The 16,229-nt window shown below is 40.2% G+C and overlaps 1 long non-coding RNA gene and 1 pseudogene across 1 annotated transcript; one reads left to right on the top strand and one right to left on the bottom strand.

The window, feature by feature from the left end:
- Positions 1 to 6,716: 6,716 nt before the first annotated feature.
- Positions 6,717 to 8,013, bottom strand: LOC131922419 (uncharacterized). The gene is made up of 2 exons (XR_009382276.1): positions 7,842 to 8,013; positions 6,717 to 6,996 (listed from the first exon to the last, which is right to left on the bottom strand). It is a non-coding gene; the product is annotated as an uncharacterized LOC131922419 (long non-coding RNA).
- Positions 8,014 to 13,374: 5,361 nt separating this feature from the next.
- On the top strand, positions 13,375 to 14,940 carry LOC131922871 (eukaryotic translation initiation factor 4B-like; annotated as a pseudogene).
- The last annotated feature ends 1,289 nt before the right edge of the window (positions 14,941 to 16,229 follow it).

Genomic DNA, 16,229 nt, shown 5'->3' with positions numbered 1-16,229 from the left:
ATGAGGACTGAGAGACTTCCAGTCTGAGGAAACAGGATCAGCTGAGGAACTGGCCAGCTGAGGTGGCTGTGGCTTGTTCTGTTTCTCTGATCTTCCAGCATTCACCCCAACAGCTGGCATCAGGTTTGATTTTATTAATAAGACCATTTAAGACTCATAGTACAGGTTTCCTCTGATAATCTACATTTTCTGCAAAGAGAGCTTCTTTTTTATTGAAAATTTTTTCATACAATATTATTCTGATAACCATTTTCCCTCTCCCAACACCCACAAATACTTCCTGCCTCCACACCCACCAGATCCCAGGCCTGCCCTTCCTTTCTTTCTCTCTGTAGAAAGCAAGCATCTCTCTGGCTCCTCTAATCTTTTCATCTCCTATTTTGCATAGCTCCTTGAGCCCCCAAGGGGAGGGCCTTGATGAAGACATCCCGACTGGGTGTAAGCACTCCAAAACCAGGAGAGGCTTTTCAGATGAGGTATAAAAGCTACATTCATCTGTGAGTCTAAGGATGAGATGTAGAAAGTATTAAAGACTTGTACTGATCTAGCAACATTTTGGTAGTAGATTCTTTTCTAACCCCAATGACTTCAGTAAGCCTGGGAAGCAGGGTAGGGTTTTCAGTGCCAGGTCTGACTTACCTCTTGGCGAGTAGGCCTTAAGTCCAATAGACAGTCATTGGCTACTCCCCAGAGGTGAGTTTCACTTATTGTACTTTTATAGATAGGACATCTCGCCTGTCTAGTCATTGTTGGTGTTCATAGATGTGGCAGCTGCTTGGTACTATTTAACTACTTCCCTCCATTGGCAGCCTGTATAGCATTTTCTGGTACCACGGAGGATACGCCACAAAAGACAAATACCACATATTCTCCCTTGTCTGCAGTGCCTAAGCCCAAATCCTCAGATGTGAGTATACAGCGTGGCCTAACCACAGAAAGAAGGAAAATGTAAACGGACCACAGGTGGTAGAGGTAGGGTCATGGACTAACCATAGAAATGAGGAAAGAGTAAAAGGACCACAGGGGATGAAGATGGGGGCATGGTTTGGGTCTGAGAGGGCAATAGCAGAATACAGATGATATGAAGTGGGAAATGGGAAAAACCGGAATGGGCTCCAACCAGGGAGGAGAGAGGAAGGTCAATGTAGACAAATAACAAAAGTTTGCTTGATAAAGCCTTAAGGGACCATATTATTTTATTTTATTTTATAATTCAATTTAATTTTACATATCAGCCATGGATTCCCTTCCCTCTAGCCCACCCCCCATTCCCATCTCCCCTGAGGATTGATTTCAACCTTGTAGATTCAGTCCAGGCAGGTAAGGGACCATATTATATTTACCTGAAATTTTACACAACATGTGCGCACCCACCCTTTAAGCTACTATAATTGCTCTCCACAGGAACCATATACTAATAAAATGCTCACAACCAGCATAAGGCACTTTCTTTCTCATGGTTCTTCCAAGTGACTCTCAAAACAATATAGACTATGGATGAGTCCTCGATGGCCTCCCAGGTATGGAGGGGCCTTCTACTGCTGAAGATACCACACATGTAGGACACAGGCCTTGGATGATGTGAGCTGGTTAGGAGCTGAAGAAAACATGTTTGTGCAACCAAATGTTCTTTGGAGGTTGTTCATGTTGGATATTGATCTGTGAAAGGCATTTGAAGGGGATTCTTATCATATGTGCATGAATACACACACACACACACACACACACACACACACACACACACACACACACACACACCCCTACTCCTTTAAATTTCTCAAAGGATTTTTTTGTAATTACCCTTGGAGATCGCTTAAATCCTTTAACAAAAGCTGGTGCTAATCTTTATAATTAAAGAGACTCACTGATTTTTAAGAAGTCGGTTCCAATCACCTTTCATGTAAAACTTTTCCAGGCCATCTAGTGTACCAAAGAGGCGCTGATGGAGGGCACTGGGGCACCATCTTGTCACAATTAGGCAAACACAAAGAAAAAGATTAAATTCTAGAAAAAAAATACAATTCACTTTTTTTCTTCATTGTTCCATAAAAGCACAGATACAATTGAGTAGCTTATTACACTGGAATCATTTCACTAGGTGGATTAAACAGCATCAGTAAGAAACTGAGAATTTAAGCCAGCCATAAAATTTGCTAAAGTTCGCCATCTAGAGGTCTATGAGAGTATATTTTGGAAAGTACTTTCAGATTGATTTTCTATAAAGTGCAGATTATTGTTGTTTATTAAATAAAATGGAGGCTGAGGTAAAGGGAGAATACTCCACTTATTACTGAATGTACATATGGCACTTTCAATTTTGAGCATTTAATTTTAAGTGCAGGCAAGGTTGTTTCTCGTTTTCTGTAGACAGCCATTTTGATTGCTACATTGTCAGGAATCTTTTAGGCAAGCTGGTTTACAAATTTCTCCACACTGTATGAGAGACAGAAAAACAATACATTAGAGACTGGTAAATGTACCATGATGCTTTTAATGATTAACAATTTTTGGACTATCAAGACTGACAGTCAGGGTTATTTGCATTCCTGGTGAGTACTGCAGATGTTCATGTTAAAGAAGTGTGGGGCTATGGGAAGAAAACTATCCTGAGGAGTAAAGAAAAGGGCATTATTCTATAAGTCAGTGCTGAGGCCTCATTTCATAACACACACACACACACACACACACACACACACACACACAAAATCACACACATCACACACACAGACACAGTCTTCTGTATTCATGGGGACCACACAGACCTGTCATTTTAATATTTTAATAAGGAACTGTAATATAAATCTCTGTCCTGATCCTTGCTACAGCTGGTGACACAGTCCAAGTATTTATCAAGAACACAACTGTGTTTCCATGAGTATTTCACACATGTCTGCTCACTACTGCTAAAACAGAGGATAATGAGCTTTGAAATGTAGGTGATAGGATTACAACAGAGCCTACTCATAATGAAAACTTCCTAATCAGCTCAATTGAAGGTTATAGATCTTAAGGGCTCACTAAGTCACAAGATGATGGGTGTGGCAGCAAGAGAGACACATGTGAGGTGGCTACCACTGGGAATGTATTCATTTGTCAGGAAGATGTGGTGGGTATACCAAATGACCTGAGTAAATGTGCTCCATGTTAATAGCAGTGGAAAATAACGAAAAGGGTTATTTTTATTTATTATTATTGTTATTATTATTATTACTACTTATTTGCCAGACCATAGCCAAATCAACCTGCTTCTTTCATGTAAAAGGAGCCTCATGTTTACTTTGAAACCTAGAGTTACGAGCCACATTTCAGGGAGGGCATCACCTTGTTAAATGGATGCATTTACATATGATTTCAGGTTTCAGAATTCTGATGCAAGGGAAAGTGTTTCTTAGAGATGAGGAATTGCTGTAATATAAAAATGACCCCATTGAGTAGAGATAATATGCACCTCTGTAATTAAGATCCCTGTGTTATGGTATAATTACTTGCTGTCCTTACACTGACCTCCAAGAAAAGAGTGTCTAAATATTACAATGTAATTTTAGCATTTGTCTTTTGAAGTGTGTTCCTCCTGCGAAAGGCACTGCATCTGTGGATAATATATCCACAGCAGGTCACTGACAAATGTGGTGCCAGCAGCAGTGAAGTTCCTTCTCTTCATTTCACAGACCTCATATCTTGAAATCGACTTAAAGACAGTAATAAGGTTGAAGAGATAGCTCAATCTCCGCTTTCATCAGTGCTTGGGGACTACGTGAACCGTGGTTACTCCAGGCTGTTTGTTCATTAGGTACCATTCACAGCCCACTAACTATAGCAAACCTATTATGTTAACAGTACCAAGATCTGTGGGTGAGCAAAGCTGCATGGGAGCGCTGCCCAGGGAAGGATACTCCTGGAAACTAAAGCTCTCTTCTATGCTTCAAGCAGGAAGATAATCATTGGGACAGTTCCTATTTAATGGGAGGTTGATAAGCCTCCAAGGGATCTTTGTAACTACGAAGATACATCTCACCTCCTTGACTGTGAGTGTATATTCACACATGTCCATGTACCCATGTTTGTTAAATGGAATGGTACACTGTTCTGTCTTCCATAACCGAACTTATGTTTTAACCACGTATCATATATTCAAACTGTTGTCTCAGCAAGGTATGGTGGATTGATTGAATGAAAGAAAATGTGCTCCAGGGAGTGGCACAATTAGGCATGGCATTGTTGGAGTAGGTAGGGTCTTGTTGGAGGAAGTGTGTCACTGTGGAGGCAGACTTAGAGGTCCCATATGCTCAAGGCATGTCCAGTTTCTGAGACCCTTCATGTTGCGTGTGCAAGATGTAAGGACTCTCAGCTCCTGCTCTAATACCAGGTCTGCCTGCACACCACTATGTCACATCATAATGATAATGGACTGAATCTCTGAAAATGTAAGCCACCCCAATTAAATGATTTTCTCTTATAAGAGTTGCTGTGGTCACGGTGTCTCTTCATAGCAAAATAAAACCCTACTAAGACACAAGGAAAAATAATTTGTTTTCTTTTGGAAATAGGTTACACTCATGTGCTAATGTATCTCATGCATTGAGATACTCAAAATATTTTTGTCAGTCTAGCAAAGACATTAACAGAATGCTTCTAGAACCGTACCATTTTGTTCATGTCCTGGATGCCCTGCTTGCCACATGTTGCAACTTGAGGGCATTCTCTAAAACATGTCTATATGACAGTTATTTATGGTAGAAATAAGGATGCTATTTATATCTTCACTGTAGTGTGGTGAGGAAAGAAGGACTGACTTAATAAGAAGTTGGCCATGTTCACTATTAGAGTGGTGTTTAGTCAAAGCACTCTGCCTTCAAACCTGCCAGGGTAGTGTATTTCCCCATGCCAGTAGAGACTCTGTTACTCTTTTTGATGAAAGAATGCTCTGTATAAATGAACGGTTACATTTTATAAGAAGTTCTTGAGGCCTTTCAGAGGTGAGCGACATTTTAAAACACACCATTTCTTACAGTCCTGAAGAGATTCTCTTAGATGCAGTGCACATGACTGAAAAGCCATGAAAGGTGGCATCGTCTTTGAACTACGGCTTCAGCATCACGCCTGTTACAATGGTAGGTCTGTCCCTTACACAGTTATTTTGGTCTTTTCTCAACTGTAACTAAGGAGAGTTTAATTGCTTTAATTAGGGGTGGTGTGAAGATTGGCTGATAATATAATTAAATCATACAGGTAAGAGTCAATAATTAGTATTTTTGTTTCCTTTTTAATGAGACAAAAGACAGAAGGCAGGAAGTGGCCAGGTGTCACTCCCATACTTCTACACAGTTGTCGGACTCTGTTTTCCTCCATCTTTATCTGTAGAAATCATTCCTCACTGCCCTTATCACCTTCGTTTCTGCTAAATTCTCTTTTGTTCCTGGGTTATATATCCTCATTTCATCTATTCTCATCTCCTTACAATTTTCCACTAAATCCAAAGCATTAACAGGTTTTTGTTTAAAGTATCTTTTAAGTTTAATAAAACAATGTTCATTTAATAAGTAATATAGTAAGATAATGTGAATAGTATCTATTATTCTGAATAAGTAGAAGAAATATGTATCATCTATCTATCTTTCTATCTATCTATCTATCTATCTATCTATCTATCTATCTATCTATCTACTATCTATCTTTTTTGTATTTATGTGATTTTTGTCCACTACTGATTATTTTAATACTTTTTTTTGTCTTGTTTTTTTTGAGACAGGGTTTCTCCAAGTTGTTTTGGTGCCTGTCCTGGATCTCGCTCTGCAGACAAGGCTGGTTTGGAACTCACAGAGATCCGCCTCCCAGGGCTGGGAGTGCTGGGATTAAAGGCGTATGCCACTACCACCCAGTTTACTTTAATACTTTTAAACCAGGAAATGACAGTATTTCTGTAAAATGCCAGATACTAATGTTTTAATACTGTAGGTTTTGTGGAAATGATGTTATTTTTTCTGAGGATATATGAGTAAAGGTCTGTTTACTTATAGTCAGGGCACCAACAGACAGATGTGAGGTTTCTGCTCAACAACTTTGTTGCAGTTACTCACAGCGGCATGCATGGGTGACTCAAATGCAGCTTCCCCATCTACAAGTCCCTGAGGAAACTAACCATCACTGAAATGTACCACCCACAGTATGGACAACTGGCCAAAAGCTGTACCAATGAAGAGTTTTGTGGGTCAGTTTGGGAAGTTATACCAACAGACATATAACCCAGTAAGTTATCTTTTCTATAATCCCAAGGAAGAGGTGGACTGGTATGTAGCTAGAGTTTTCCTGCCTGGCCCACGGTCAGGGCAAATCTCTCTCACCCGCCAGTCCCACAGCCACTCAGACCCGATCAAGTAAACATAGAGACTTATATTAGTTACAAACTGTATGGCATTGACAGGCTTCTTGCTAACTGTTCTTATATCTTAAATTAATCCATTTCCATTAATCTATACCTTGCCACATGGCTCATGGCTTACCGGGATCTTCCCATGAGGCTTGTCATGATGGCAGCTGGCAATGTCTCTCTCTCCGCCTTCCACTTCCCAGAATTCTTCTCCTTGTCCTGCCTATACTTCCTGCCTAGCCAATGGCCAATCAGTGATTTATTTACTGACCAATCAGCAACACATTTGACATACAGACCATCCCACAGCACTTCCCCTTTTCTTTTCTTAAAAAGGAAGGTTTTAACCTTTACATATCTCCAAAGTCAGCTTGGTATATTTGGGAATTTGGGTGTAGTTTCTCTTATTACTTCCTGCTGGAGGGGGGCACTGTATCTTATAGGGATACAAAGAAAATTTTAGAATTATGGAATAGTCCATGAGGGTATGTCGTCTGAGCCAGTTGCCTTGAAACCATTCTGGATGTTGGATCATCAGGGCCATGGTGTCATCGGAGACCTTTCAGGGGGTCTTGGCTGGTCAAACCTGATGTATCTTAATCTTGAACAAATCCATAGCCTCTGGCTTTCTGTGGAAACAAAATCAGAGCCTCCTTTCCAAAGCAATATATCCTTACATCCAAATTTTGAAGTCAAGGTACCTTTAAAATATACATTTTGGCATAACTCAACAGCTTTTGTAATCAAATGTTTTTCTTTAGTTACAAATATTAAAGAGAACATAATCCAGATTCTCTGTGTGGTAGCCATCTTTACGTGGCTTATTTTTTTTATATTATCTTGAGCCTATTGCTTTAAACTGCAGCCTTCTAAGCCTGAAACGGCGCTGGCGCTATGGCTGCTGGCTCCGACCATTTCAGCTTCCCAACATGGAGGTGGTTTTCCACCAGCTCTGGGAACCATCAACTCTCAGAAATAGTGGGTCTATGCTTCTATCAAAGCAGCATGTAGCCCAGAAACCTCTTTTTTTTTTTTTGTACTAGCAAAGGCTAAATCCATCATACAGCTTAATGTGCTACTTGCAGAGGCCTAATTCCCGCCATATTGCAGGTCGAGCATACATGCCAGGAACCCGCCATAGTAGCTCAAACATGCAGGCTGCCATTAACTTGAAAGAGACAACTAGGAACTGTTTTCAGCTCCGTTTTAGAATCTTTTTACTCAGGTTTTAGGTGGAAACTCTTGCCCCACGTTGGGCGCCATTTGTAGCTAGAGTTTTCCTGCCTGGCCCACGGTCAGGGCAAATCTCTCTCACCCGCCAGTCCCACAGCCACTCAGACCCGATCAAGTAAACATAGAGACTTATATTAGTTACAAACTGTATGGCATTGACAGGCTTCTTGCTAACTGTTCTTATATCTTAAATTAATCCATTTCCATTAATCTATACCTTGCCACATGGCTCATGGCTTACCGGGATCTTCCCATGAGGCTTGTCATGATGGCGGCTGGCAATGTCTCTCTCTCCGCCTTCCACTTCCCAGAATTCTTCTCCTTGTCCTGCCTATACTTCCTGCCTAGCCAATGGCCAATCAGTGATTTATTTACTGACCAATCAGCAACACACTTGACATACAGACCATCCCACAGCACTGGTAAGCCATAGCCTGTTCTTCCCAAAAGAATTCTAGCATGTTCTTTTCTGTATGGTCTATGAATTATCACAGCTGCTTTGATAATAGATTGGAGTACCTACGTTCAAACTCAGAGAAGAGAAATAACAATAGAGCTCATTGTGGTGTGAGGTCAGCTGTAGATGGTCAGTAATCATGCAAGCATGGCTGCACTCAACTGACTCTTACTTATGGATGTGGAAAATTGAATTTGTATAATTTAACATGTTAAAAATATTGTTATACTTTCTACTTTATCTTCAGTTCATAGTATGTGCTAAATTGGGTGTTGGGACTGATTGGTCCACAGGCTAGCATTTTATAAGAATCTGGTTAAACTCTGTGATTTGCGCTGAACTTACAGATGCATGTATTCAAACTCCCAGTTACTTAGAAACAAATTAGAAGGGATGATAATATCGGGTTTGGTGGCGACACATTACAGAAGACTCAGGCTAACAAGAGAAGGCATTTTAATAAACGATGTTATCAACAGATTGATTTGTTTCCATTTAAGAGGAGAATTGAGTGATACAAACAATGAGACAGATTCAGCTAGAGTGCTGTAGAGTGTGAATGTAAAAGGAAATAAGACCTGAATACTCAGTGTACTTCCATGCTCATCAAGTGCAGATAAGGAGGACCTTGATTAGGCAACAACTTTGTAAAAAGCAAAGAAGATGAAAGAAGCACTAAGAAGACTTGGTAAATAATGGAATTTAAGAACTAAAGTGGAAGACACAGTTAATTAAGATTGTGAGTCTATTTAAGTCACATTTGGGATATAATAGAACAATGGAAACAGAAATCAGGACGTGAATCATATACCTTTTCAAGGATAAATAGCTGAGTAGACTAGGTGCTATAGGATTCTCTAGAAAGATTCACAGGATAAACGTCTTCCAAGGATTTTGAGGGTTTTAGTACACTGCTGCTCCTTCATGGTCAAGTAACCAGGTGGGATAATGGGATTCAGGACCCATGCAAGAGTGAGACTAATTGGGACCATTGTACAACTTCCAGGAAGTGAGGGAACAGGGAAAGATTCTTTAAAAAATCACAGACAACCAAAGGCCTGTAGTTTAATGAGCCACAAAACATATATAAACACATTGACTTTTCTTGGTTGTATTAATGGGAGAAAAATGGCTTTGTTCAGATCTCATTTTCTGGACATTTTTACATCAGAACATTCAAGGATGTTTATACTAAGTAAAATAACTTACTAGTATTCTGAACGACCAAGAGTTAAATAACTCAGTGTTTTCTACAGAAAACTGAACTTTATAACTATCATATCTCACTTCCTTCCAGGGCCCTGCTACCCCACACATGACTCGTTCTTGACTTTTTATCCATCAATTAGGAGAAGTGTTGTGCCTCTAGGAAGCAGGCAGTAAGATACCTCAGGGCTATGAAGTTCTAACCTCCCTTTTTTTTTTTCCCTCAGTAAAAGCTGTTCTTTTAAAGAAAATATTCCCCTAAGCATAAGCTGAGTTTAAATAAACCCATTTGTTGTTTTCCCAGAGGTTGGGAGGTATAATATAGTGTGTTAAATGTATTAGTTTTCATAGAGCAGTTGACATATAAATCTATGTGAAGGAGTCTGGATCCTTTTGGGTTCTTTTTTTTTGTTTTGTTTTTTTTTTGTTTTTTGTTTTTGTAATGTGAATGATCACCTCCCACTATACTTCTTTAAACTAAGAAGCAAAAACATTCTTCTCTGTTCAAACTAACTGAATGATAGTCAACTATATCACTTGGTATACAACACTTTTATGTCCTATGCATGCAGCTCTAAAATCAGCCTGTGACCAGCATAACAAAAGGCTTTGAGGCCTTGCTAGTGGAATAGCTAGGAAGTTGGTTAATATACAATGTTGGTAACAGTAAAAAATGCATTTAAAAATCTGTTTAGATGTATACTTTAATGACTTTCTGGTAAAGTAAAACTTGTAGCTGTGAGTTATTCAACTTTTCTGTTTGAGATGTAAAATCAGGAGTGTTCCAGAAAATTGATGTGATATATGACCATCAGGTATGATATGTCATATAGTGAGGAGAGGACGGTAATCTGGTGAAACATGTAAACTGTGTTGGCATCGTAACCACATTGATTTAAAAAAAGTAATTTTCTGTGATGAAGTTGGAAATATCTGGAGGATGCTTAGGTTTTCTTGAGAACAAGGAATGTGTCCGACCTACTATTTTATAACCAGTGCCATCACTGTTAGCACGCAATGAGCAATCAGTTGTTTTCCTGAGTGAATCAAGTAATAAATGTTTGAGGGAATCACTACACCACATGAGAAAAGAATACAATACTGACTTTTGCATGGTTTTGCAGAAGAGTCATTCAGATTACTAACTTAATTCTACTATGAAATATATTCACCTCTGTGTGACGATAGGAAATGCTTTCTTGGGTTGTCATATAACCAACCATAGGCAAAGTCCATCATCAGTATGAATTTATGCTCTTTTCCCTCAACTAGCTAAGCTACCCAGATTTCATCGTTTGTAATTGCTCCTCATCCTCAATGGTATGATTCTAAAAACTTGGTTACATACTTCGTACAAACTCTTGGCTGTCTTCTTTTCACTTAAAGGACTTAATTTATCATATATTTTATGTAGGTTTTTGCCTGCATTTATGAACGTGAACCATGTTTACCTTGTGCCCACAGAGGCCAGAAGAGGACATCAGATCCTGAACTAGACTTATAAATATAGTGTTAGTTGCCATGTGGGTTCTGGGAACTGAACCATCTCTCTAACTCCCATTTCTTCACTCTTTACTTCTGCCCTCCCCAGTTATCCACAAATTCCAAAATGAAAATCTGGCTACCTCTAATTACCTATTAATTAGTCAAAGTCTCCTATTATGTTTTAGATATATGATTGGTTTCTTCACAGATAGAGATCACTGACTCCAAAATGGCTTGTGGGCTTCTTATCCTCTATCAAAAATGAATTCTGGACAGTGAGGTGGCTCAACAGGTAAGGCTGGTGGTTGCTCAAGCCGGTCTCCTGAAGTTCCCAGCTACCTGTGTACACTACTTTTCTATTGCTGTGATAAAACACCATGACCAACAGGGACTTGTGAGAGAGTTTATTTTAGCTTATACTTCCAGAGGACTAAGAATCCATCATGGCATGGAGCTAGGGCTGCCAGCTTTAAGCATGGCAGCAGGAGAATAGAGCTGAGAAATCACACTTCAAGGACAAACACAAAGCAGAGAGAACAAACTGGAAGTGGCAAGAGGCTTTGAAGTATAGAAGCTCATCCGAGTAATGCGCTTTCCCAGCAAGGATGAACCCCCTCTACTTCCCCACATAGCACTACCAACTGGGGACAAAATGAACAAATGTCTGAATCCATGGGAGACATTTCTCATTTAAATCACCACACCAGGCAAAAGGAGAGAGAGAGAGAGAGAGAGAGAGAGAGAGAGAGAGAGAGAGAGAGAGAGAGAGAAAGGTCACTCCACAAAACCATATTCTGGTTTCCACATATGTGTTGTGGCCTGTGCATCACCTCTCCACCACAAACACAATTAACTAATGAATTAATTTAAATGCCTTTTTTAATTTAGTTAGTGATCATTGGTGTAATTTTTAAATATTTTTGAAATCTTAATTATGATAAACTTTAAAAATTTCAGTTTATACTTCCACCAACAATGGATGAGTGTTCCCCTTGCTCCACATCCTTTCCAGCATGAGCTGTCACTTGTGTTTTTGGTCTTATGGGTTGCCTTGTCCAGCCTTAATATGAGGGGAATGTGCACAGTCTTACTGCAACTTGATATGACAGGTTTTGTTGATATCAATGGAAGGCCTGCCCTTTTTTGAATAGAAACAGAGGAGGAGTGGATGGGCAGGGGGCAGAGGAGAGGTGGGGGGAAGACTGGGAGGAGAGGAGGAAGGGAAAACTTCAGTTGGGATGAAAAAAATAGAGTATTATTAATACAAAAATATTTTCATGTTATAAAGTGGTAAGGAAGACAAAACAGTCACTTAATTCTTGCTTAAAATTATGTCAATATGGAAATCACAAGCTGAAATATCTTCAAATAAATCCCTTCTTCTTAAAGCTGCTGATCTATCATTTTGAGTAGATTCAGTTCCAAAATACAATGGAAAAAAATTTTTTTTAGGTATATTGACTTCATTTTTTCCCTGAAACAAATTTTGAGGGTATCCGGTAACCATGCATGCTATAAATATGTCTTCCCGTGTGTGTGTGTGTGTGTGTGTGTGTGTGTGTGTGTGTGTGTTTGTGTGTGTGTGTGTTTATACTCTTCTGCTCAGATGTTTCTATGGAGGTCAGAGGGCAAACTGGGTGTCTTCCTCAGTTGCTCTCTTCCATATTTTTTTTTCAACTTTAAAGACTGGATTTATTTGGAGAAAAACAAAAAACCCTCAACCCAAAGGATGGGATTTTACATCTCAAGACATCTCCCAAGAAAGGTCTACAGATTACAAATCATTTTTATAGAAGATATTTTTGTACAAATTTTACATGTATTCAGGAGCGGGACATAAGTCAATCCCTGCTTTTATTTTAACAGAGGAGCAAAGTACTAGAGTGGGACAGAACAGCTTTCTTCTGGATGCAACTATCTGGAAGGGAAATAGACATGAAGAGGGCAAACTACCTTTTCATTATCTATAACCAATGGTTTTAAAAAACCCATTCAACTGTGGGTCTCTCTTAAGAGCCCACTTTCTAGCTACTATCCAATCAAGTCCACTGGATAAGCAACTTGCTGTGTCCACCGCTGCAGCACACTAAACCAGTGCTCCTGCACAGCAGGCTTGCACATTAAGACCAAGTTCTCATCTGCCTGCAGGTACCCTGCCGTCCCACAACAGGGAAGCTTGCTGACTTTGGAACTGACCCCTACACAAAGGTGCAGATCAAAGCAGATAGGTCAAGCTACTGTGCAAGAGAAGCCAGGACCTTATTCAATAGTTCTTTGCATTATCCTTTATTCTTGAGGGAAGTCAAGAAACCAATCCCCCTCTAAGCAAAAAACCACAGTCTAGGTCACATAACAAACGCAAGCACTAGAGTGGAGTTCCAGTGAAAGAAAAGTATAGAAATACCCAATCCAGCCTGAAGACCTTTAACTCAGCTCCCTATTTACGTACCCCAGTCCATCACCTGAAGTACTCTGACCTCCAAGAGGCGAAAACAGCAGGATCAGACAGGGGCAGGAATCAATAATACCACAGAGCCTCAGGCCACAGCTTCTGGTGACCAAGATAAAATGCCTGTGAGAGCAGAGACAGCTTTTGGAAGGCTGACAGTGTCATCAAGAACATGAGATGACCAGAGTGACAATGAAAGAAGGTGGGTATATTTGAACCTTTAGAAAGGACAGATTTTAGAAGACAAATTTCCCATGCCCGCTATGTGCTTCCTCATCCGGGAAATGATCCTTCTATTCATGTGTTTATCGGAGGTCATGCCATTTCTCTTACTACCTGATATAAAATAACCGATCACTCCCTCAAAGCTTTTCAAACCAGGATTGAGTTTCCCATTCATTTTGGTTCCCAAGTGGTACTACTTGTTAGTGGCCTGTAGACTCTCTCCCAATTACCCCCTTGGGGGTAAAAAACAAAGCACAATTCCCCCTAGGCTGGCCCCAGTTAAGTCAGAATTAAAGTAGAAGGACTGGCAGCCTCCTGGAGACTAAAAGAACTTGAGAGACTAAACCTACCTTTCCAAGGATGGGAAATTTATTCAGATGATGTTCGGGAACTTATAGGTACCACCACAGGATAAGAATTAAAAGGCAGACATCTCACTCTTCCTTGTACCTTTCTCTACTGCCTCAGTCACGACATTTCTGCTGAATGGATCCAGGGGCACTAGTCACACAGGTAGCCACTTGGTATCATCAGAACACATCACAACTTCCCCATTCAAAAGCGGTAGCCACATCTCTGGCTTACAATGGTGATTCTCCAGTTACTTCAATACTTTAAAAGGCTGCAGTAGAATACAAAATTATAGGCGTGATGACAGAGGTCCCCCTCAAAGACCCAAACTGAAGCTAAAGCCTCGGAGAACTCCTAAGGAAGATGATTCCTCTGCTAGCACCTCCCAGTCCAGTCGAGCAGCTTCTATCTTTGGAGGGGCGAAACCTGTGGACACGGCTGCTGGAGAACGAGAAGTAGAGGAACGGCTACAGACGGAACAGGAGAAATTGCAGCAGCAGCTGGATGAGCCGAAACTAGACCGCCGGCCACGGGAGAGACACCCACGTTGGCAAAGTGAAGAAACTCATGAAAGAGAACAGTTGAGGACAGGAAGTGAGTCATCACAGACTGGGGCCTCAGCCACGTGTGGCAGAAATACATGAGGGAGAGAGAGTGAGAAGTCTCTAGAAAATGAAACCCTCAATAAAGAAGAAGACTGTCACTCTCCAATCTCCAAACCTCCAAACCTAATCAGCCTCTAAAGGTAATGCCAGCCCCTCCACCAAAGGAGAATGCATGGGTGAAGTGAAGCTCTAACCCTCCTGCTCGACCTCAGAGCTCAGACACAGAGCAGCAGTCCCCTACAAGTGGTGGAGGGAAGGTGGCTCCATCTCAGCCCTCTGAGGATGGACCGTCAAGGAAAAATGAAAATAAAACACATGGGATGAGTGTCCCCAAAGGCCAAACTGGGACCTCCAGTCGTGGTCCTGGAGAAGGAGGGAACAAAGACCACTGGGAGGAGTTGGATAGGAAAGATGGCAAAAAAGATCAAGACTCCAGACCTGCACCTGAGCCAAAGAAATCTGAGGAGAATCCCGCCTCTAAGCTCAGTTCTGCAAGCAGGTATACTGCTCTCTCCGTGGATGGTGAAGATGAGAATGAGAGAGACGACCACACTGAGTAGACCTCCACATGCTGTGCTTTCTTCTAGTCTCCACCCCAGAACATTCAAGAACAAATCAAACCTCTATCCAGGCAAGAAAAAAATAGAACTCACCATCTCCTGAAGACCTTTCCTTTTTTTTTTTTTTTTTTTTTTTTTTTTTTGGCCTCCTTATTTTTTGAGTCAGGATTTTTCTCTGGCTCTGAACTCTGATTGGCTAGACTGGCTGGCTCATTAGCCTCAAGGATCTTTCTGTCTCTGTCCCCAGCATTGGGATTATAGAGGTTGATAATTCATGTGGGTATTTTTGTGGGTGCTAAAGACCCCAAGTCCAGTCCTCGTGTGTGTGCAGCAAGCACTTCATGAAGCGAGCCATCTGCCAAGCCCCCTCAGTTCTCTTTCATCTCTCTTCTCTCTGTTTTCTTTCTGGAACCTTCTAACAAGTTCTTCTAAACTCTAATTTTTTCTCCAATTTCTACTGTCATATTTTCTTTCTTTCTCCCACGTTAGGCTATCCCTTGGATTTCTTCTATTAGAAAAATGTTCCTTTTCAAATTCAAGGCTGTCATGAGAATCTCTTTCTTTGAATCTGTCATTGAAATCTCATTCAAATATCCGTTCTTTGCAGATTTAGTATTGTTTATGCAAACATGGACCAGTAGAATCTACTCTACTTTGGTGTTGTGTTGCTATTAATAACAAATAGACCAAATTATCTTGTTTCCTCAAAACTTAAGCTTTGCACTTATCCATGATTCTACATGTCTGTGTTATCTCACCTAGTCATTGAACCTGAAGTTTTAAAGCTCACTTCCACTTCTTAAATTTTTCTTACTTCCTATATTCTAGAAACAAACCACTTTAGTAACTACTGATGGCAAATAGTACATGAGATCCTAGGATATTAATTTTACTGAGACTTTTATTCCTAATCTGAAGAAGCTCCAAACTTCTTAAGGAAAAAATGAAGGGTGTACTCAGGGAGTACTAATTATGATGATCGATATTCAGCTTATAATTTCTGTTAGGGCTTAATAAAATGGTGGACTTTTGTAGGACAAAGAAAGAAGACATACCAGATCTCATGCCCTTACTCTCTTGACATTTCATCATGCTATTCTTTTGTACCTACAATATCCTTCTTCATCACATCTACCTGTCAACATCCACTTGACTTTATTCATTTGGTTCAATATTTGTTTTCCAATTGATTGTAAGCATATGCACTTGTTTGTGAATGTATACATCAGTATAAGCTCTCTCATTAACTTTGTGATTACTAATTAGCATTGAATTTGCATATTATAAGTGC

This window comes from Peromyscus eremicus, chromosome 12, assembly GCF_949786415.1.
Source record: "Peromyscus eremicus chromosome 12, PerEre_H2_v1, whole genome shotgun sequence".
Lineage (NCBI taxonomy): Eukaryota > Metazoa > Chordata > Mammalia > Rodentia > Cricetidae > Peromyscus > Peromyscus eremicus.
Note: the sequence above shows the minus strand (reverse complement) of the source record. Positions and strands in the feature narration are given on the sequence as shown.